General features: G+C 37.0%; 1 protein-coding gene across 7 annotated transcripts in view; it reads left to right on the top strand.

Moving 5' to 3' along the window:
• The window catches only part of LOC131434739 (protein furry), a 433,830-nt gene that overhangs the window by 372,797 nt on the left and 37,125 nt on the right, over positions 1 to 23,908 (top strand). The window lies entirely within an intron of this gene.

The raw sequence follows: 23,908 nt of genomic DNA, 5'->3' as shown, positions 1-23,908 counted from the left end.
TGGTTTTCGCAGTGTGTTGCTTCATTGTATGTATCCGTGGTTGCAACAAACGGCTTCTTTGTACGGGGCGTGAATTACAGTATGTTTGTTTTTCTTCGATTTATTTCAAAGATATTGTTAGACTGGAAATTGCGATTCATCTGGAATTATTATAAATCATATATAGTTGCCAGTGTCATCATGTGAATAATACTCGTGTGATGCATAGAAAATGAATAATGATTGACGATGGCTCCATTTTTTGCAGTATGTTGTTTATTTTGGTTTTGTTTAAATACAAAATATTTAAGGCTTGTTGTTTATCGCCTTTTGAAACTGCTAGCTCTGCTAGAATTTAAAAGCCAAGATTTGGAACCTAATTCGCGTGTACTTTGTGAAAAGTTATTATCTTTCTCTCATTATGTTCTTCATCCGAAAATTGTAACTCTTTTAGTAAAATCGTTTATCTTTATTTTTAATACTATCCAAATTATTTACAAGTTTCTTGACTATTGTCAGTTTCTTGTAATATTGCAGGACTAGAGTCTCCTAGATCGACGGACTTAGCAAATGTCTGTGTGTGTCTGTATGTGTGTATGTAACAAAAATGTGCACTTAATTTTCTCGGAGATGGTGGGACCGATTTTCACAAACTTAGATTCAAATGAAATGTCTCTTGGTCCCATAGATTGCTATTGAATCTAACCCAGATCGGACTTCCGGTTCGGGAGTAACGGAGTAAAATGTGTAAAACAAATGAAGGAAAACTACACTCGATTTTCTCAAAGACCACTCAACCATAGTCCCATAAGTGTCTATTGAATTTCACCTGTATCCGACTTCCAGTTCAAGAGTTACGGGAGTTTGATTTTTTTCAGAGACCGTTATTCCAATTTTCACAAGCGTAGGTTCAAATGCAAGGTCTTTTAACTCCATTTAACTCTACCAAATTTCATTCCGTTTCCGGAATTAGAGACTGATAGGAATAAAAATTCATTTCGAGGGCTTGTTTTGCCTTTCTAATATGGAAAAGTTATGCAATTCTTATAAAAACCGATTTTTAAATCGATGCCCGGAGGATCGAGTGTCATATACCATTTGTGTGTGTATGTGCACATGTATGTAACATTTTTTGCACTTTTCTCGGAAATGGCTGAGCCGATTCTCAAGAACTTAGATTCAAACGAAAGGTCTTGTAGCTCCATACAAAATTCCTGAATGTTCTTCGAATCTGACTTCCGGTTCCGGATTTACAGGGTGATATGTGCGAAAAATGAAAATAAGTGCACTAACTTTTCTCAGAGACGGCTGAATCGATTTCCACAAACTTAGATTCAAATGAAAGATATAATTGTGTCATACAAAGCTCTCGATTTTTTTTCGATTCGACTTCCGGTCCCGAAATTACAGGATGATTAGCGTAAAAATTTCAATTTTAAATTACTTCCTATCTTTTTTCAGAGATGGCGCATCCAACTTTAACAAACTTAAATTCAAATGAAAGGTATTATGGTCCAATACAAACCCTGAAATTTTATCCGGATCCGATTTCCGGGTACGGAATAATAGTGTACAGTGTGTTCAAAATTTGATACCGCCACTTAAAGCGGCGAATCAAAAAACGTAGAAAATTTTAAACTGGCCTCGAAACTACCCCAATCGGTAAACATTTTGATTCCCGGCTTCCGGTTTCGGAAATAGTGGTTATATAGGGTGATTTTTTAAGAGCTTGAGAACTTTTTTAAACAATAAAACGCATAAAATTTGCAAAATCTCATCGGTTCTTTATTTTAAACGTTAGATTGGTACATGACATTTACTTTTTGAAGATAATTTCATTTAAATGTTGACCGCGGCTGCGTCTTAGGTGGTCCATTCGGAAAGTCCAATTTTGGGCAACTTTTTCGAGCATTTCGGCCGGAATAGCCCGAATTTCTTCGGAAATGTTGTCTTCCAAAGCTGGAATAGTTACTGGCTTATTTCTGTAGACTTTAGACTTGACGTAGCTCCACAAAAAATAGTCTAAAGGCGTCAAATCGCATGATCTTGGTGGCCAACTTACCGGTCCATTTCTTGAGATGAATTGTTCTCCGAAGTTTTCCCTCAAAATGGCCATAGAATCGCGAGCTGTGTGGCATGTAGCGCCATCTTGTTGAAACCACATGTCAACCAAGTTCAGTTCTTCCATTTTTGGCAACAAAAAGTTTGTTAGCATCGAACGATAGCGATCGCCATTCACTGTAACGTTGCGTCCAACAGCATCTTTGAAAAAATACGGTCCAATGATTCCACCAGCGTACAAACCACACCAAACAGTGCATTTTTCGGGATGCATGGGCAGTTCTTGAACGGCTTCTGGTTGCTCTTCACTCCAAATGCGGCAATTTTGCTTATTTACGTAGCCATTCAACCAGAAATGAGCCTCATCGCTGAACAAAATTTGTCGATAAAAAAGCGGATTTTCCGAATGGACCACCTAAGACGCAGCCGCGGTCAACATTTAAATGAAATTATCTTCAAAAAGTAAATGTCATGTACCAATCTAACGTTTAAAATAAAGAACCGATGAGATTTTGCAAATTTTATGCGTTTTATTGTTTAAAAAAGTTCTCAAGCTCTTAAAAAATCACCCTGTACATTCCAAAATGGATCTCACTCACTTTTCTCAGTGATGGTTTGACCGATTGTAACAAACCGATTTTAAAAAACAAATGAAAGGTCTCGTGAAAAAGGAAAGGTCTGTGGAAACCGCAAATCATGACTTCTAAAACCCGTCTCGAAAATACTTCTTCACCGACTTATTTCTTAATTTTTTTCCACGAAAAGATTACAAAATGTTGTCTGAATGATGTTTTGTATTATGAAAAATGTTTGAATTTATTTTTTAAACGATAGCTCTAAACAAAATTCGTAAATTTTTTTTTATATTCAGAAATTTATATTAGGGATTCAAACGAGAGTGACTTTGAAATCGAAGACTAGGCCCAACCCCGTTCAGCTAGCAGTAAAAAGTTCATAAAAAACAATTTCCTCAACAAGAACTGATATATGTCTGGTCTTGATAGTAGTTAGAATAACAAAATTTTATAGCAAGTGGCAAAAAAAAGTAAAAGTTTTAATATGGCATGTTGGTCAGGATACTGTGGAAATGCAAAGTTTTTTTGAAAGTTTATGAAAAAAATGCGCGGGCTAGCAATTCAATGCTTTCAGTGCAATGTTTTGATGTATTTTATTCAAAAGTATAAGAGTGTTTTTAGTTTCTTGAGAAACTATATACCTGAGATTAGTCCGAAGCTAGAGTCCCAAATTGATAAAAATGTTATATATTTATCGTAATTTTCTTGTTAAGTGAGATCATGTTATGTAACTTTGTTGATATGTTAAATATATCATCAATAACCGGAGTCTCGATCCAAACAGCGACCTAAGTGAACAAAGTTATACTGTACATGTGCACTGTGCATGGTTTCTATAATGCCATCAAGAATTTCCAAACTCAATACATTGATTAACCAATTTAATACTTAAAAGACAGTGTTAGGACAGTGCCTAATCCATCACCACGAGATCCTTCCTTTGGAAGAGCAGTTCCACGAATTAAGGAAACTTTTAATTAAACTGGGTTGATTACAGCTAAACTATTTATCGGAATGGCAAAAACTAGTAGTATAAATATTTTTGACTATATAAAAGTTACCAATCCTCATTTTATCTAAAAGTTCAATGTTACAGGGTGGCAAGTGACCGGGAAAATCGGGAAAACCGGGAAAAAGTCGGGAATTTGATTTCACCGGGAAAAACCGGAAGAAAATTGGGAATTTTAGTGCAAATCCGGGAAAATCCATTGAAAATGGGGTCAACACCTCATGTCTCAACGGTTCTTGTATGCAATTTTAAATCAATAAGAGCTTTCTTAGTTGTCATCAATAACAACACAATGAATGCTCATACTGAAAAATAAGGATAATTTGGATGCTTCTGTTGGATTTCTATTAAATTTCGACAAATATTAGAAAAGGTTCCAAGTGCAAATGACAGTTTCTCTTTGTTTATATTCTCTTTCAATTATTACGGCTTATTCCTGTATTTTCCAACATTTTTTTAAACAGCAGATCGAAAGTTGATAGTTTCAGTCGTTATTCTCAGCAAAGTGTAAGAAAGAAGGATTGCCGATAAGACCGTAATAATCGAAGGAAAGAGTAAAGAAAGAGGAGCTGTCATCTTCACTTAGGATCTTTTTTAGTGTTTGTCTTCAAATTTCAGAATAAGTATGCATAATGGTAAAAGTAGCATCAGGTAACATGCTTCATATTTTTTAAAGAATTCTTAGGAGCCGTGTTCCCCTAATTTCATCAAAATTTGTCTTAGTAATGTCAAATTGTGAGAATACTTTATCCACTGTTTGCTAGGAGTATTTGTTTTCTTTCTTTGACAGCTGAAATTAGTTTTTCAGAGTTCGTAAGACCCTGTTCAGTAATTCTATATTAATTTTTATTTCGAAGATTATCAGCTATGATGAGGATATTGATGTGGACGAAGGAGCAGTCGAAGGTTGTCGATGATAGGAGAATCAAATTTATATCATCTCAATCACTATAGGAATAGATTGTTGTTTTTCCAAGGTGACAAGCGTACATTTTAAGAATTCTAGAAGGATTTTGTTCTCTCGCCAAAACCCAACTCAGAAAGAATATCGTATATGTTGTTAGCAATGGCGTCTCGTCCTCATGTGCACCTCGTGCACTGCACAACTGGTCGAATAGGTTCTGTGAGAACTTGTATGCACACATTCAGGTGAGGCTTCAGTGGCTTATGCTTATGGCAGTTGAAAACAACTCTGTTGCAACGTCGAAACGGTTCTGATATCATACCATACAAGCAGTGCACAACCCGTAAATTTTGTCACGAGACGCCACTGGTTGTTAGAAGGAATCGGGTTTGCGGGAGGAGAGTTGTTCTTTAGTTCATTCATTTTTAATTTTTAACTTAATACTTTTTCCAGACTATACCAAGCTAAAAAAGTATCGGAATACACTAGAGATGGTCAGTTAGCGAACGGTCCAAAAGAACTAGTTCTCCTCGAAGATTGAGTGAACTGGAGTTCTTTATTGAAGAATGATAGCTCTCTATTCTTATCAATGGAAATGAAAGTAATCGAGTTCTTTGAGTATGTATACAAATAAGTTGCGTCTTTCGGAACGTTTGCTGGTTTGAAGAATGATCGTTGAACACATGCAAAAAGCACTCACTATTATTGAATCTGTTTACTACAAAATAAAAAAAAAAACGGGAAATTTTAGTCTCGCGCACCGGGAAAACCGGGTAAAACCCGGGAAATTGTAATCACTAATTCACTTGCCACCCTGATGTTATCCACTTTGTTTTGAAACATGGCCTCGTAAATTAATTATTTTTTCACTATTGAAACAGTTTTCGAAAAATTTCAAAGCTTTAAATGAAAATTTCAAATTGTGACAGAAATAATGATCAAAAGCTCCTAAATGTAACTCACTTTGATTTGTCAAAGATGGCTGTACCATTTTTCAAAAACTTTCAAACCGCGTAAGAAAAACGGGCTTAAAACTGTTTCTGGAGTGAGCTTAAAACTGTTTCAAGAGCTCGGATGGCGCCGGGTCTGGTGAATATGACGTGTGTGGTAGTAGTTCTCAATCAAGTGTAGAAAATGTTTCTTTGACCACTTTGGTTGAATGTGCAGTAAAGTTGTTGCGCAGGAGAATGACTACCATACCTTCGAGTCATCTCTGGCCATTTTTTATGCATGCATTGTTCAAATTGATCATTTGTTTACGATGGCGGATGGTGTTAACTGGTTTGATTTGAGAAGTTCTTTGTGCACTACTCCCAACTGATATCTCCACATACACATAGCATTGTCTTTTTTCCAAAAATATTCGGTCTTGAAGTCGTCGCCAATTACAATCCGATGCAAAAAACCGTTTTTAATTATGTTTACGTTTCGTCTTTGATTCAGCAGTGCACAGCAGTTCAAGTTGAACTGCTTAACGCAAAACTCGACAGTTCAATTCGAACCGCTAAGTAGACGTGAAGATTCTGCTATTTGCAGAACACTTTTTTTGTTTTGCATCGTCAACATGACGGTTGGAGTAAAATGGTCATAAGTTCCAAAAAGAATTCGATGGCTTTTCTCTTTTGACTGAAAAAGAAAATCATTTAAAAAATCGCATTTTTCTCATGAAATTAAAGTATTTTTCAATCTCGAAATCAAGTAAAAAATATGACGTTTTGATGAGGTTGTCCGAGCGAATAAAATAGTGCAATTTATTCGGATGATGATGGCTGTGATTCAAAGCACCCGTTACCGTGCGGAATCTAAGTCTGAAAATATATTCTGTTTTCAAAGTCAATTGTGACATATACTGTCAAAAACTGAAAATTTTGACATGAAACTTCGTATAACTTAAAAAGTAAACATCCGATCTTAAATGCACTCAATAGCGTTCAGGGTGACGGGGATACCTTTCATTTGTGACTAGTTTGATCAAAATCGGTCCAGCAATCTTTGAGATCTCGACCTCTTAGTTGACAACACACGGGTCTCGGAAAATTTTTCTAAAGCTTGAGCGAATTCTATACCTATTTTTTATATATATAAAAAAAGCTAAAAAGCATGGGTTTAATTTTTTTTGATAATTTTAATTTTAAAACTGTTATTAAAACCTACAGATTGATGGCTATCCCATCCGTGCCTTTTGAAAAATGAAGAAGTTACAACTAAAACAACGTACAGATATATTCGAAATTTCTATTTCTCGTTGAAAGATAATCATTTAAACAGTAGAATATTATTCTACAGGTTAAAGGCAATAAATTTGTTCATGATATCCTTTCTTCTAAAAGTAGCTGTTCTTGAGATGCTTGGATATTTAATTAAAACACCATTTTTTATATTTCCATCAATAAAAATTATCAAAAAAAAAATTATCAAGAAAAAATTAAAACAATGCTTTTTTTATTAACTTTTTCGGATTATTTTGTAATTATTGAGAAAAATTTTTTTTTTCAGTGTATATTTTTTTTGAGTGTCCAATCGATTCCCTACAACTTCTTCCTGAAGGCCATTTTTGTACAATTAACGGTTTCCGAGTTACAATGATTTGAAAAAGGCAATTTTTGTGAAATGCAAAAATACATACGACCTTTTTAAACATCAGTCGTGAGTCGGATTGACCTCTCAATCGGTTCAAAACTTATGGTTTGCCATACTGAAGCCTTGTGCAAAGTGAAGCGGGTCTTGTGCGGTAGTAGAATGTGTGCCCCACGGCTAGCATCTGCTGCCGGAGCATGAGATTCGTTTTCTTCACACGGTGTTTTTAGTGATATCGGAGCGTGCGTAAGACACTTATTGCTCTGACATCGCTACTAAGCAAATATGATTTACAACACCTGAGACAATTAGGTGTGTGTCTCTTTCTGGTAATGTGTTCCGTTGCTGATTCTGGGAGCGGGCTTGTATCGCGACGCCTCATTGTGTCTCGCGCGCTCTCGAAAAATGGAACAATCTACTAGACAAATGACACATCTCTAAGGAGATAGTGTTCGTAAAAATGTTATTTTACATGTCAAGGGTCACACTACTGGGTGGCTGTCTCGGAGTGGACTGTTGTGGTAGTTGTCTCGGAGAGACCCCCGCCCTTATTAGTGTCCACCTTAAACACAAGTGCCGTTTGGCAAGTTTTGTATGTAATGATCTTCTCTGTTCGTTTGCTTCCTTATAACAGGGTATAGTGTTAGAAAGTACCATTGGCGCTCTTAGATAGCGTCCTTTGATCTTTCTTTTACTTCAAATCGCCATCGCGAAAGGTTGTATATATCAACGCACGCTACTTTGATTGTAGAATTTCGTAACCAATTTTCCTTTTTTTTTGTTTTTTTTTCTCGAAAATGGCTACGAACTTCACTCCGACACCTGAGCACTCGAATTCTGCAGCTTCTGGCAGCCAATATTCTGTTGTTTCCGAGATGGAATCTCGAAACGACCAGATTATGGATGTTGGAGGAAGCGGTCCTGAGAGTGCTCAAAATACGAGTGATACTCCACCCAATGCATTGTTTGCTACTGATAAAAAGCAAAATGTGAACAAATAAGCGACTTCGCAAGAAAGACTCCTCCGAGAACAGTATTTCTCCATCTGGAGAAGTAGTCCCCGGAAAAACTGATCGTTTTCAAATTCGTATGTTGAACGGAATGTTCAATGAGGAACTGAAAAACGATCTAATTAGAGATCTAAATAAGTGTCTCTTTTCGACGCCACCTTTGTTTTTTATTCCCAGCTTCAAGGGGCATGGGCTCAGATACGGCATCGTCTGGTTCTCCCCGGAGAATCAGGAGAGCACTGACTGGCTCAAGCACAAGCTGGGACTGATAAACGAACAGGCTGGCGAAAATAGGTTATAGAACCATACAATTTGCATTAAAATCGGATTAGCCTCTCTGTTCCTTGGGACTCAGAGGAAAGACTGGCTGATGTCGATCTTTTGAAGCGATTGCAACTCCAGAACCCCGAGATTCAGTTTCTTCGATGGAAGATTTTAAAAGCTGGTCCGGTTATTGCAGAAAAGCGCTTGTTTTTCTGCAGTATCGATGACTGCTCTCTTGGTCTTCTTGAGAAGAAGAAATTTTGTATGAATTACGGGTTTCAGAAAATTTTTGTGCGATCTGTTCATCAGAAAAGGCTCAAACAAAAATAACAACCTATTGATAGGCTTTCAAAGCAGACTGTTCGGTATCTCTCAGAGGTATTGAATTTACTTCTGCTGTAATTTCTGTTTTTTCTAGCAGACTGTTCAGCATCCTGACCGGGTGCAGAATTTACTTCTGCTTTTGTGTCGTCAATTTCCTTTCTCCCTGTTCCAACCCTTACCTTTCCTTACATTCCTTATTTTTCTTTCTCCTTTGGTACAGGAAAATGATGATATGCAAATTTATGGCTAGGCACAAATCTCCACATAACAAGGGGAACGTGCCATCTGAGCCGATTTGTTCTGATTCCTGATTCCTGATTAATCCAAATCGGAGAAGATCGAGTCTGATGATCTGCTAAGCATTTCTGGAATTGCGTAAAGAAAACACATGTTCCAGAACATAGAAAACAAAAAGAGCAAAATAAACTGCTCTAGCAACAATATTCTAATTCGAACTCATTGTTTTTCTTAACAATATTTAATGATACGTGCTTCAAATGATTGTGATACATTGTAAACAATGAATTTTCCCCATCAGCCGAGTTTAACATGTTTTTTCCAGGATCATATCGCCTAGCTGGATGCAACAAAAGTGAAATTCATAGTAGGATAGAAATTACAAGTGTAACCTATTGTATTTCCGCAGCGGGTGTGGGGTAAAATTATGCTGACGTGAAATAGATTGAACGTATTGTTCGGTTGGTTCAATTGATGATACAGTTCGTCACTAGAAAACCGGCAATGATTTTAAAATACAAGCAAATGACTGCATACAGTATGCGTCAGAAAATCATGAGACTCAAACATTTTTAATTTCATTTGGGCTTTATTATCAACCTTAAACATTCAGTCGTTTAAATCTATAATCAGTTATTTGTACTGAAATGCCTATTGCAAATAAATATATTTTTATTGCTAAAGTAGCACCTGTAACTAATTGATGGAAAAAGAAAATAAAGCTACCTAATAATCGTGAGATAAACACCATAGTTATTAGGATATTTGTGTCTTGTCGTAATTTCTCATCATTTTCCTGGTGAGAAGGGAAAGATAAAAGGTACATGGAAGGGAATTGTGACGTTGGGAAGGTAAGCAAACAGAACAAAACGAAATGAAACAAATCGATCTGCAATCCCGAAAAGATGCTGAACGATCTGCAGATGCCAAAATGCACATTTAAAAAAATCACCAACCCATTGAGAAGATTTAGAGATTTTACAAAAAAGACACCATTCTGCATAAGTATCCATTGTATAAGCAGAAGTAAATTAGGCACTCGAACAATCTGTTAAAACCTTTTAGGATAAAAACACAACCCAAGTAGCAAACATTGTATAGTATTTCTTAACTCTTCTCGCAACGTTTGTGAAATTGGAAAAGCGCACTTTGTTTGTATGATGTGCAACAAGTTTCTCGTTTGATATGTTTCACTGCAGTGATATTTGTTATGAGAAAGCCGGAAATGAAACTGTTCAAATGAACATAGTGTACAGTCAGTTAATAAAACCGAGGTAGAACATAATCCTTACAGGTTTTTGAGTTGGTTTCACAAGCAGTAATGTGAATGATGTTCACATTTGTTACAAAAACGCGTGAAATCACTTGTCTAACATATCCTACAAAAATAATCGTTTTGTAGCAATCGTGAAGCATGCCAATTTTGACATTGCTACTTGGGAAAGGATTCACTCACTCCACGAAGAACGATGAACCCATCTGACAATAGCTCCGTACCTCATTGGGTGAGAAACGATAGAATATCCTTTAATTTTTGCTACCCATACACAGTGTCAATCTTGTATGGAGAACCAAAAAACCCGGAAACGCAGTTGCGTCAATGCGGGACCGTTTCGTATTAGATGACATAAAGTGCCGTAATTCCGACGAACGACCGCAACTTGTTTAAAGCCGGGTATAAATAAACAACATAAAAAGGGCCGTAATCGAATTCACACAAATCACACGAATAATATTCAGCAGTCAGAGCTCTGCACGTTAAACTTCGTTCAGTAATACACAGATAAAAATGTTTTGTGAATTTACATCTTTTTTCATGGACATATTTAGAGCAAGTAATTAAACATAAAGTTACTGTACAATTCTGTGGGTTTCAATAGAATTTAATTGCAAACTAAGCGTTAATTGAAAGATAAAGTTATATTCGATGAAGGTTTTCAATCAAAATCTCGATTCAACCCATGTCAATTACATGTTACTATTGATTTACATGTCGTGTAAATTTCATTATTTCTTTCTGTGTATTACCATCATTAGACAAGTTTATAACAGCTGAACTACAAATGAACATATGTTGACAGCAGTACCTTAAGGTACCGATGTGATGAAATGTTATTTTTACTGAAAAAAATAGCTACCAATGTTTGAACAGCTGAGATCGGTAATCCAATTTAAGTGTGTGACCATAATACTGCAATTATGTTTGGAAAAATGCAGTAGACATTTTGACATTGTCAGATTCACAACTAGTAAAAATGGTTTTGTGTGAGCTCAAGTTTTCTTGTGGCGCCAGTAGCTGGCATGTTTGGATGCATCCCAAAAATGAATATTTGACTTTTATTTGACCGTGAATCATTTGAATTGAGCACCTTCAAAGTTGACTGTCGGAATAAAAACAAATTCTTTACCACAGATTCTCCGCTGAATTCTGCTTGGATCACAGTACAGTATCCACCAAGTGAATGAGACTGCTCTAGTCTTATTTCACGACAGTAGATACCAGGACTAGCACGACCATCCAAATAAGAGCCGTCCGTATAACAAACTAGGTGCTCATTAAGTCAATACAATTTTCATTCGGAAGACTAGAAATTCAGATATAGTTGAATTTTTTTTTCGAAAAGTTTCATTGAATCGGGACATTATTTATCTTCGAAAGCAGCAATCTTGCTAACGTGAATGTTTATGAAAAATCAACAGATATGTTAGTTGCATGAATAATATTTTAGCTGAAACACATCCAGGATATGAAACAAGAGTTGTAATATTGTAATTTGTGGTCTGGGGGTTCTCCGTGCATTCAAACGGATTATGGAGAACACTTCCGGTTCCGTGCATACAGTCGGCTGAGTAACGTGAACTGTAAAATCCTAATTTCTCAGATATATTTCAAAAATTTCTTTAGCCCGTTTGAAAGCTATGATCTTAAATAACGTAACCGGCAAGTAGTTTGCTTTCATCTCTACACGCTTTTTTCGATGTTGGTTGAACCGACTTAGATATACTTAGACCCATTTGAAAGTTCCTAAAAGATTAATTATCAAGCTCAAATGTATTATTGCTCATTCAATGTTTATCGGGAATGTTACCAAATAAGCAACGTGAGCACAACACTTGTATTTACCCAAATCAATGTGATAGTTATTTGAATTATCTATTTAATTATTAATTTCCATACGCATGAAAATATGAATATAATTACATGAAAATTGTTTTATCATAAAGTCGTTTGCAGAAAATTATTCGTTTTTTAATTGACTTAAATCTTTAAAAAGAAGAATCTTCATAATATGATTTGATATTACGTTTCGTCTATGACTCATCAGTGCAGTCTATGTTGAATTTTACGTTAACGTCACATTACGCATTAACTTTACGTCTATCTAGCGGTTTAACATATGTTGAGTCGTCAATTCGCGCTAGCAGTTCACCATAAACTGTTACGCACTGATGAGTATAAGACGAAACGTAAAATTAAATCAAAATGAGTATTTGCCCTTAACATAAATTTAAGGGCAAACAAAAAAAATCCCCTTCAAATTACCGTAACATAACTAGGGTGTATTTTTTATTATATTTCTTCAACGAACATTTTCCACGTCCAGCAATACGAAAAGTCGTTAATCATCGGAATTGCACTCGGTTGGAATAGAATAGTAAAATACAGAAAGTATAGAAGCATTGCGAATAACAATGAGTTCACGTTGTTTCCCTACTTTTCTTTATTGTCACTTTACATGTCTACATACATATGAACTTGAAAGTATTTCCGTAAGCATAGTCATTAGTTCTCCAATCGATTTCTAATAGCTCTTTTACAAGCAGACAGTCTTTCGTTGAAGTTATTTTGCCTCCCCTAAGGTTTCTCTTTCGAGTCTATGAAAGAGAATCCTTTAAAGTAAGATGAAATGATAGAAAACATACTGAAGGCGCCACCGACCTACGTTCGATGGTTGGAAACCATATAAGCTTGACTTACGCTCCAGTTGTGTTTAAATTGGTGGGTAGCTTTTAACCGTCGGCAGCCGGAATATGTTCTCATTGAATTGTAAATAAATTTTCATTGACTGAAAAACCCTTCGAATTTTTTTAAATTTTATTTCTAAATGATGCAATCTTTAACAAACATTGTTTTCGACACCAAGGCTTATGATTCCTAAATGAGTTCGCCTCTGAAGGCACATAAAACCACCATCACCAAGCTGCCCATAAAAAAAGTTTTATTTTTGTAAGCATTGCTATGTTGATTCAAAGGGCATAGCCAAATAGTTATATTTTCAAAATCATATTTTGCGAACAGGATAAAAAGTATTGCGAATAACACAATTTAACTTTTCAACAGTCTCTTCAGTCGCACGATTCAGGATTCCGAAGGTACAAAAGATTCCAAGACTAGCTTTGTTATTTATCTTTTTGGTTTGATTTTGGCAAACGGTACGAAAAGAAGCCTTTTTTTTGCTTTGTTGAACCTTTCAGGTTTTGTCAAGCTTAACCAATACAGTTTAATCGAATGGGGCAGATGTTGTGTGCGCCTTTTGGATTGTTGGGGAAAATTCTAGCTTTGAAGTATTTACGTGTAGTCGTTTACTAGGGCGAAACAGTAGAGTTATTGAGAAGTAAACGAAAAGGAGGTGAAATACCCCCCCCCCCCCCTCCCATTGAAAAATGGTGAAAGTGAAATGTTTTTATGGAATCCTTGAAATAGTTGAAGCGAATTGGGCTTTATAAAATTGATGAGATGATGAAAATCTTTCAGTTTATTGAAAGTATATAAACCTGAATATATTTGATCATTACAGTTGAAATAGAATAGTTTTGATCTGAAATTTAGAGAATGAGTGAGAACGAAAGAAGTGTGCGAGAGTTTTTTCACTGCTTTGTTGCCAATATTCGATAAATTAGGCTTTCCTATATTGATGCCAGGCAGTTTAGTTTCAAGATCATAAACAGAATGATTTGTGGCAATTGCAAGGAAATTACTGGTCCAGTTGTCATTAATCTGGAAAGGCTCAAACTCACTCAAACTTCTTTGGAAACAAATTGTTTTTTTTCTGTCAAGTTTGAATTGACAATTATTTCGACATTTTAACTTGAACTGTATTGGTAATTTTTCTATTGTTTTCGTAATGTAACTAAATTCGCTTCCACACGTTCTTGTCTGAACAGATATTTCAAAGTTAATTTCAATAGCTTCTTCCGTTCGAAATTATCGCAAGCTTTTGTAGTTGGTCAATAAATATACCACTCCAGGTAAACTTAAATGTAGGTTTAATTGTAGAACTGTGTCTACCACAGCTCAGGGAGGCGGAAATGGCAAACACTCACGCACGGAATGCATCAGGGCGCAGATTTGAGTCATACAACACTTTCTATTATGCATAACTTTCCATTTCATGGGTCAAAATTGTTGAAATTCAGGTAAAACTAGTTTAGAGTGTAATGTTTACATGTGCAAAATTTCGTCGAAATCGTTAATTGGTTATCGAGAAGGTATCCAGACAAGAAGTTTTTTGACCAAATTTTAAAGGCGCGGGCGTGCAAAACCTAGATTATGTCCACAGATGGATCGTGAATCAGTTGGGAATCGACAATTCGACCGTGTCTCGTGTGGTATAATCGTTCAAGAATAGCCAGACAAAGCCAGTGTTATTTGCTGAGCGGTCGAAAGAAAATTTTGTATGACTGCAATATTACGTGCATACGGAGTATAAAGAGCACTAGAAAAATTCATGTATGTGATGTGCATGTAGTGACTGTTTCTCTCTTAACTTAATTATCTAAATATATCATCTGATCATATGACTGTCCCGCAATGACGCAGCTACGTATCCGGGTTTTTGGTTCTCCATTCTTGGTTGAATCTGTGTATGGTCAGCTAAAACTAAAGGACTTTCTATCGTTTCTCACTCAATGTGGTAAGAAGCTAAACTCAGAGGGGTTCCTTTCGGTATTGACTAAAGGTTTTAGCAGATTGTTTAGTATCCCTTACGGGGACCGAATTTACTGTTGCTCATAAATATTGCGAATCGTTCCGCATTCTTGAAGTAAAGTAATAGAAAAGAATAGTTAGTATTTTCATTTTTTGGCTCATTTTTAAAGTGTATTCGAACTTATTGAATATCTTGTTTATTTGCAATGCTCGGCTTCTGTCCCAAGACACAGTGCTGTCTTCGTGCAAAGAGAAACCTAGGGCGAATGGCTCTTGCTTGCTATATATGTGATAACTTCTGTAGAAACCAGAACACTAGTTCTTACCAAAACAAATTTTTTTTGAACATTTCATTATAGACCAATGTGTAGAGACTAATTTAAACATTCTTTTTTTTTTTTTTTCATAAATACGTTTATTTCATAGGCAATATACATAAGTTTTTCTTCGCCGTGGCATCCACAATACATAGTAGTTTAAACCTAATACATTTCGAATATCATATTAGTATGTTGGTACTCATTAGTTAATCTAAACACTGTTTTTATCAAGCGAGTTGCTATTTTAAATTACATTAAATAAAATACATTTATTTTGTACATGATCTTATAACTATTTCAGGATTGTTTGTATCAGTTCACCACTTATATTCAATATCCTATAGTTGGCTATTGGTTGAACTCATGGAAGAGAAAACAGTCTAACATAAAATAAAATTTAAATTGGAACTCCAATGGATTTAATGAAATGATAAAGAAGTTTCATGTATGGAAGGTTACGACAAGCAAGAATGTCGCGAACTGGGACATTGGATAGTCTACCTTGGGTACGCAAGGAATTTATTAGTTGAGATCTGACATCACGAAACTCCACGCATGTCCAAACAACATGGTCAATATCGCGGTAACCTTCGCCGCAAGCACAATGATTAGTCTCGGAAAGTCCAATTCGAAGGAGATGTGCATCTAACGTGTAGTGATTGGACATGAGTCTGGACATCACACGAATGAAATCTCTACTCACATCCAGTCCCCTGAACCATGCCTTTGTCGATATTTTAGGAATAATTGAGTGCATCCACCGACCCAGATCATCTTTATCCCAAGAAGCTTGCCAGCTGGCAAGTGTTCTTTGGCGGGACGCGCTATAGAATTCGTTGAAAGCAATCGGTCTCTCATAAATTTCACCCTCAATAGCACCACGTTTGGCTAAAATATCGGCTCTTTCATTGCCTGGAATGGAGCAATGAGCCGGAACCCAAACTATTGTGATTTGATAATTATTATACAATATGACGTTCAGGCACTGTTTTATTTTGGCCAAGAAAAAAGGTTCATTTTTGCAAGCGGCGTTTGAGCGAATAGCTTCAATTGCACTTAGACTATCTGTGAAAAGAAAATAATGGTTTGGAGATAATGTGACGATTACACTCAAGCTATAATGAACTGCTGCTAACTCTGCTATATAAACAGATGCAGGTTCTTGAAGCCTGAATGAGACCGAAACATTATTGTTGAATATACCAAACCCAGTAGCCTCTTCAATTCGTGATCCGTCCGTGTAAAATATTTTCTCAGAGTCAATATGCCTGAACTTACTTGTAAATATTTTTGGGATTTCCATCGAGCGTAGGTGTTCCGGGATTCCACGCACTTCGCGCTGCATGGATGTGTCGAAAAATAAAGTTGAGTCAGGGACATTTAGGAAGCTGACACGGATAGGAATGTATCTTGAAGGGTTGATTTCCTGTGACATATGGTTAAAATATACTGTCATGAATCTTGTTTGAGATTGAAGCGCAACTAGCCTTTCGAAGTTATTAATAACCAGGGGATTCAGTACCTCACATATTATTAGCAGTCGCGATGAAAGCTCCCATAAACGATCTTTCAATGGAAGAACTCCCGCCAGAACTTCAAGACTCATTGTATGTGTCGAATGCATGCACCCTAAAGCAATTCGCAAACAACGATACTGAATTCGCTCCAGTTTGATAATATGAGAGTTTGCAGCGGAACGAAAGCAAACGCATCCATATTCCATCACTGAAAGTATCGTTGTTTGATACAATTTTATTAGATCTTCCGGATGAGCACCCCACCAAGATCCTGTTATTGTTCGAAGAAAATTTACTCTTTGTTGGCATTTTGTTATCAGAAACCTAATGTGTCCTCCCCACGTGCATTTGGAATCAAACCACACCCCAAGGTATTTGAAAGTCAAAACCTGTTGGATCATTCTTCCCATCATATGAAGCTGAAGCTGCGCGGGATCATGCTTTCTTGAAAAGACGACCAGCTCTGTTTTCTCCGCAGAGAATTCGATACCCAGATGAACAGCCCAAACGGACAAATTATCTAAGGTATCTTGCAATGGTTTTTGCAGATCAATAGCTTTGGGTCCAGTAACTGAAACTACGCCATCATCTGCCAATTGTCTTAGTGTACATGGGGTTACTAGACAGCTGTCAATGTCATTCACGTAAAAATTATAAAGGAGCGGACTGAGGCATGAGCCTTGCGGTAGACCCATGTAGCTAATTCTGAATGTTGCCAAATCGCCATGTGAAAAATGCATGCGTTTCTTTGACAAAAGGTTGTGCAAATAATTATTTATAACCGGTGGAAGTCCATGTTGGTGGAGCTTGTCTGAAAGAACATCAATGGAAATTGAATCAAATGCTCCTTTAATGTCTAAAAATACAGATGCCATTTGTTGCTTTTGAGCGAAGGCAATTTGGATGTCAGACGAAAGTAATGCAAGGCAATCATTCGTCCCTTTATTTCTACGGAAGCCAAACTGAGTATCTGACAACAAACCGTTCGTCTCGACCCAAGTGTCGAGACGTCGTAGAATAATTTTTTCGAACAATTTTCTGATGCAGGACAACATCGCAATGGGTCTATATGAGTTGTGATTGGAAGCTGGTTTCCCCGGCTTTTGAATGGCGATAACTTTCACTTGCCTCCAGTCAGGTGGAACAATATTTTGCTCAAGAAACTTGTTAAACAATTCCAACAAACGTCTTTTTGCGAGGTCGGGCAGATTCTTCACCAAGTTGAATTTAATTCTGTCCAACCCAGGAGCGTTATTGTTACAAGACATGAGTGCTATGGAAAAATCCATCATTGAAAAGGGGCTATCAATGGAACCATTATTTGGAAAAGATTCCCTTATAATGCTATGCGTAGGAACAGAATCTGGACAAACTTTCCTCGCAAAATCGAATATCCATCGGTTCGAGTATTCCTCACTCTCATTTCCTACGTTACGATTCCTCATTCGTCTGGCCGTATTCCAAAGAGTGCTCATTGAGGTTTCTCTTGACAAACCTTCGACAAAATGTCTCCAATAGCTACATTTCTTGGCCCGAAGTATGCTCTTGTACTTGGTTTCTAAAGTCAAGAAATTTTCAAAATTCTGAGGAGTTCCTCCTCCTCGTTTTAAAAACGTCTTGAAAGCATTTTGTTTCGCGTGCTTAGCATCTGAGCACTCTTTGTCCCACCAATGGTTTGGAGGCCTTCTGTTAGACGATGGACCAAGAAATCGTTTGGTTTGGGCTTGTTCTGCGGCCTCCAGAATCGAACAAACGAGGAAGTCATATTCTTCAAGTGGGGGAAGCTCTTCCATTGAAGTTGAGACACTTGAAATATTACTTTGGTATTTAATCCAGTCAATATTTTTTGTCAAATCATATGGAATATTAACTGAATTAGCAATGCCTTTGTTACTGCTAATTGAGATGATGATTGGTAAATGATCGCTACCATGTAAATCAGGAAATACTTTCCAGGTGCAATCTAGTCGAATTGAAGTCGAACAAAGAGATAAATCTAATGCACTTGGACGTGCAGGAGGTCTTGGGATCCGTGTCATGCTACCCATATTTAGTACCGTCATGCTAAAATTGTCGCAAATATTATATATTAGAGATGATCTGCTATCATTGTAAACGGAACCCCACATCATTCCGTGCGAATTGAAATCTCCTAAAATCAAACGTGGAGCAGGAAGGGCTTCGACAATTCCATTAAGCTGTCGTTGTCCAACTTGAGCTCTTGGAGGAATATATATCGAAGCAATGCAAATGTCCTTTCCTTTAATGTTTATTTGACATGCAACAACTTCTATACTAGAAGTCGAAGGAATGTTTAATCTATGAAAGGAATAACATTTCTTAATTCCTAAAAGCACTCCACCATACGGAGAGTCTCTATCGAGACGTATAATGTTAAAATCATTAAAATTTAAAGCTATGTTTGAAGTAAGCCATGTTTCGCATAAAGCAAATACATCACATTTTTGACTATGCAACAAAACTTTAAATGAATCAAGTTTTGGCATGATGCTTCGACAATTCCACTGCAGGACAGTGATTGAATCATTTGCGGCGGATGATAAATTATCCATCAAATGATACCAAACCTGAAAGAGCTGGCCATTGAGCTGATAACTGTTTCAAAAAAGTTCTAGCTATTGGAAGGAATGCTGTTATGATGGTCTTTAGAGGTTCAGAAATATTGAATGCAGCGAAAATCCATTCAACAATTTCCGAAAATTTCAGTAATCCTGTTGGTGAATGTGAAATAGAGCCCACTGGATTATTGTCTTTTCTTGAGCTAGTTCCTGGATTGGTTTGTGAATTTGACAAACCAGGAGGCACAGTTTTTGGTTTTAAATTTGGCTTTTTAGCTTTAACACGGGGATCTTTTTTTGAAGGTGTAATTTTAGGTGTCTTTTTTGGTATTTTATGGTTTGGTAATCTCCTCTTAACAGACCCTTGAGGAGTGACAAACGAGGTATCTTCACTATTTCCGTCAGAGTCAGATTCCTCTGGCTCTGCAAGATTTGAAAAACCGTTTTCGGTTTCCAAAGGGGAGACATGTATGACCGTTTTAAGCATTTCCTCATATGTGCGCTTAGACCGTGCTTTTAAAGAAAGCTTCATTTTGTCTTTACGCAGCTTAAATGCAGCGCACACTGAAAGATCATCATGAGGACTTTCCCCACAATAAACACATTTTTCAACATCTTTATCGCAAAGATTATCCTTATGAGGCCCTTGACATTTGATACATTTGGACTTATTACTACAGTAAGTAGCTGTATGTCCGAATTTTTTACAGTTCGTGCAATTCATAACATGCGGTACGAAAAGCCGAACAGGAAGACGAATTTTATCGATATAGACATGGCTAGGCAATGCAGATCCGGCAAATGTTACGCGAAACGAATCTGAGGGACGATAAGACTTTTTTCCATCGACAATAGATGCTGTGTACAATTGTTTGCAATCGAGTACCTTAACTCCCTCAAGCATGGAGTTTTTAAAACGGCCAACTCCATTTTTAAGTAAATCATCTGCTGTCAGACTTGCTTCAGTCACAACACCGTCAATTTCTACCTCCTTCGATGGAATGTAAACTCGATATTCAATAGCAAATAATTTACAGGTTACAATATCGTTTGCCTGTTTCAAGTCGTTAACAACAACTCGAATTTTATCTCTATTAACCTTACAGATTTCTTTAACTTCAGAGAAATGTGATGTCAAATCCTTTGTAATTTGCATCAAGTTTAAAATCTTTTCTTTTTTTTCGAAGATAGACTATCCATGGCCCAGTGGTACCCTGTGGATAATGTTTAGCCCTCGGAGTATTTAAACTCTTACTAGTATCCGGAATCGGATTCGGATGATCTTCCATGAGATCATCCATTATATTAAATTTTTTTGTAAATTTATAATACCAAAATAAAAACTTATGTTTAGTAAAATTTCAGATATAAGAAATAAAAAATAAATTAAATTAAATCTACCTTGTAGCTGATGTCTCTGTTCCTTTATCGTGAAGAACGACGTGAAGCTCTTCCAACGATTTCCAATTGGCAGTCTTCTGCTGTTTCCAATTGGCAGTCTTCTGTCGTTTACTGCTATCTCAGTTGCTCTGCCGTCGTTGTGGACACCACTGCACTTGCTGTGCTGCCTGTACCTGACCCCAGGTACAGTGCTTTTGCTCTTGGTGGCGATCAAATGCGATGCTTGCAGTGTAGCACCTCGCGATATATGCCGTCTCTTTTGATCCTACGCAGCGTACAAATTCTGGTACCTGGTAGATCAGCACTGGGTTGCTTTAGCACCTCTGTGCCTTTGCACCCCTTCGTCTTCGCACCTTTATGCGATGGCACCTCTGTGACTCGTCACTTCTATGCTCTCGCACCTCTGTGCGTATGAACGGGATGGCCTTCGTTGCTAGCTTTCCAGTCGGGAAACGCCCCGAATATTGTGTTTGCTATGGGCAGTTTAACTACCTGAAGCTTAGAATTTTAAAGGCGCGGGCGTGCAAAACCTAGATTATGTCCACAGATGGATCGTGAATCAGTTGGGAATCGACAATTCGACCGTGTCTCGTGTGGTATAATCGTTCAAGAATAGCCAGACAAAGCCAGTGTTATTTGCTGAGCGGTCGAAAGAAAATTTTGTATGACTGCAATATTACGTGCATACGGAGTATAAAGAGCACTAGAAAAATTCATGTATGTGATGTGCATGTAGTGACTGTTTCTCTCTTAACTTAATTATCTAAATATATCATCTGATCATATGACTGTCCCGCAATGACGCAGCTACGTATCCGGGTTTTTGGTTCTCCATTCTTGGTTGAATCTGTGTATGGTCAGCTAAAACTAAAGGACTTTCTATCGTTTCTCACTCAATGTGGTAAGAAGCTAAACTCAGAGGGGTTCCTTTCGGTATTGACTAAAGGTTTTAGCAGATTGTTTAGTATCCCTTACGGGGACCGAATTTACTGTTGCTCATAAATATTGCGAATCGTTCCGCATTCTTGAAGTAAAGTAATAGAAAAGAATAGTTAGTATTTTCATTTTTTGGCTCATTTTTAAAGTGTATTCGAACTTATTGAATATCTTGTTTATTTGCAATGCTCGGCTTCTGTCCCAAGACACAGTGCTGTCTTCGTGCAAAGAGAAACCTAGGGCGAATGGCTCTTGCTTGCTATATATGTGATAACTTCTGTAGAAACCAGAACACTAGTTCTTACCAAAACAAATTTTTTTTGAACATTTCATTATAGACCAATGTGTAGAGACTAATTTAAACATTCTTTTTTTTTTTCATAAATACGTTTATTTCATAGGCAATATACATAAGTTTTTCTTCGCCGTGGCATCCACAATACATAGTAGTTTAAACCTAATACATTTCGAATATCATATTAGTATGTTGGTACTCATTAGTTAATCTAAACACTGTTTTTATCAAGCGAGTTGCTATTTTAAATTACATTAAATAAAATACATTTATTTTGTACATGATCTTATAACTATTTCAGGATTGTTTGTATCAGTTCACCACTTATATTCAATATCCTATAGTTGGCTATTGGTTGAACTCATGGAAGAGAAAACAGTCTAACATAAAATAAAATTTAAATTGGAACTCCAATGGATTTAATGAAATGATAAAGAAGTTTCATGTATGGAAGGTTACGACAAGCAAGAATGTCGCGAACTGGGACATTGGATAGTCTACCTTGGGTACGCAAGGAATTTATTAGTTGAGATCTGACATCACGAAACTCCACGCATGTCCAAACAACATGGTCAATATCGCGGTAACCTTCGCCGCAAGCACAATGATTAGTCTCGGAAAGTCCAATTCGAAGGAGATGTGCATCTAACGTGTAGTGATTGGACATGAGTCTGGACATCACACGAATGAAATCTCTACTCACATCCAGTCCCCTGAACCATGCCTTTGTCGATATTTTAGGAATAATTGAGTGCATCCACCGACCCAGATCATCTTTATCCCAAGAAGCTTGCCAGCTGGCAAGTGTTCTTTGGCGGGACGCGCTATAGAATTCGTTGAAAGCAATCGGTCTCTCATAAATTTCACCCTCAATAGCACCACGTTTGGCTAAAATATCGGCTCTTTCATTGCCTGGAATGGAGCAATGAGCCGGAACCCAAACTATTGTGATTTGATAATTATTATACAATATGACGTTCAGGCACTGTTTTATTTTGGCCAAGAAAAAAGGTTCATTTTTGCAAGCGGCGTTTGAGCGAATAGCTTCAATTGCACTTAGACTATCTGTGAAAAGAAAATAATGGTTTGGAGATAATGTGACGATTACACTCAAGCTATAATGAACTGCTGCTAACTCTGCTATATAAACAGATGCAGGTTCTTGAAGCCTGAATGAGACCGAAACATTATTGTTGAATATACCAAACCCAGTAGCCTCTTCAATTCGTGATCCGTCCGTGTAAAATATTTTCTCAGAGTCAATATGCCTGAACTTACTTGTAAATATTTTTGGGATTTCCATCGAGCGTAGGTGTTCCGGGATTCCACGCACTTCGCGCTGCATGGATGTGTCGAAAAATAAAGTTGAGTCAGGGACATTTAGGAAGCTGACACGGATAGGAATGTATCTTGAAGGGTTGATTTCCTGTGACATATGGTTAAAATATACTGTCATGAATCTTGTTTGAGATTGAAGCGCAACTAGCCTTTCGAAGTTATTAATAACCAGGGGATTCAGTACCTCACATATTATTAGCAGTCGCGATGAAAGCTCCCATAAACGATCTTTCAATGGAAGAACTCCCGCCAGAACTTCAAGACTCATTGTATGTGTCGAATGCATGCACCCTAAAGCAATTCGCAAACAACGATACTGAATTCGCTCCAGTTTGATAATATGAGAGTTTGCAGCGGAACGAAAGCAAACGCATCCATATTCCATCACTGAAAGTATCGTTGTTTGATACAATTTTATTAGATCTTCCGGATGAGCACCCCACCAAGATCCTGTTATTGTTCGAAGAAAATTTACTCTTTGTTGGCATTTTGTTATCAGAAACCTAATGTGTCCTCCCCACGTGCATTTGGAATCAAACCACACCCCAAGGTATTTGAAAGTCAAAACCTGTTGGATCATTCTTCCCATCATATGAAGCTGAAGCTGCGCGGGATCATGCTTTCTTGAAAAGACGACCAGCTCTGTTTTCTCC

This window comes from Malaya genurostris, chromosome 3 (assembly GCF_030247185.1).
Source record: "Malaya genurostris strain Urasoe2022 chromosome 3, Malgen_1.1, whole genome shotgun sequence".
NCBI classification, from domain to species: Eukaryota; Metazoa; Arthropoda; class Insecta; order Diptera; family Culicidae; genus Malaya; species Malaya genurostris.
This window is presented reverse-complemented; position numbering and strand designations above follow the sequence as displayed.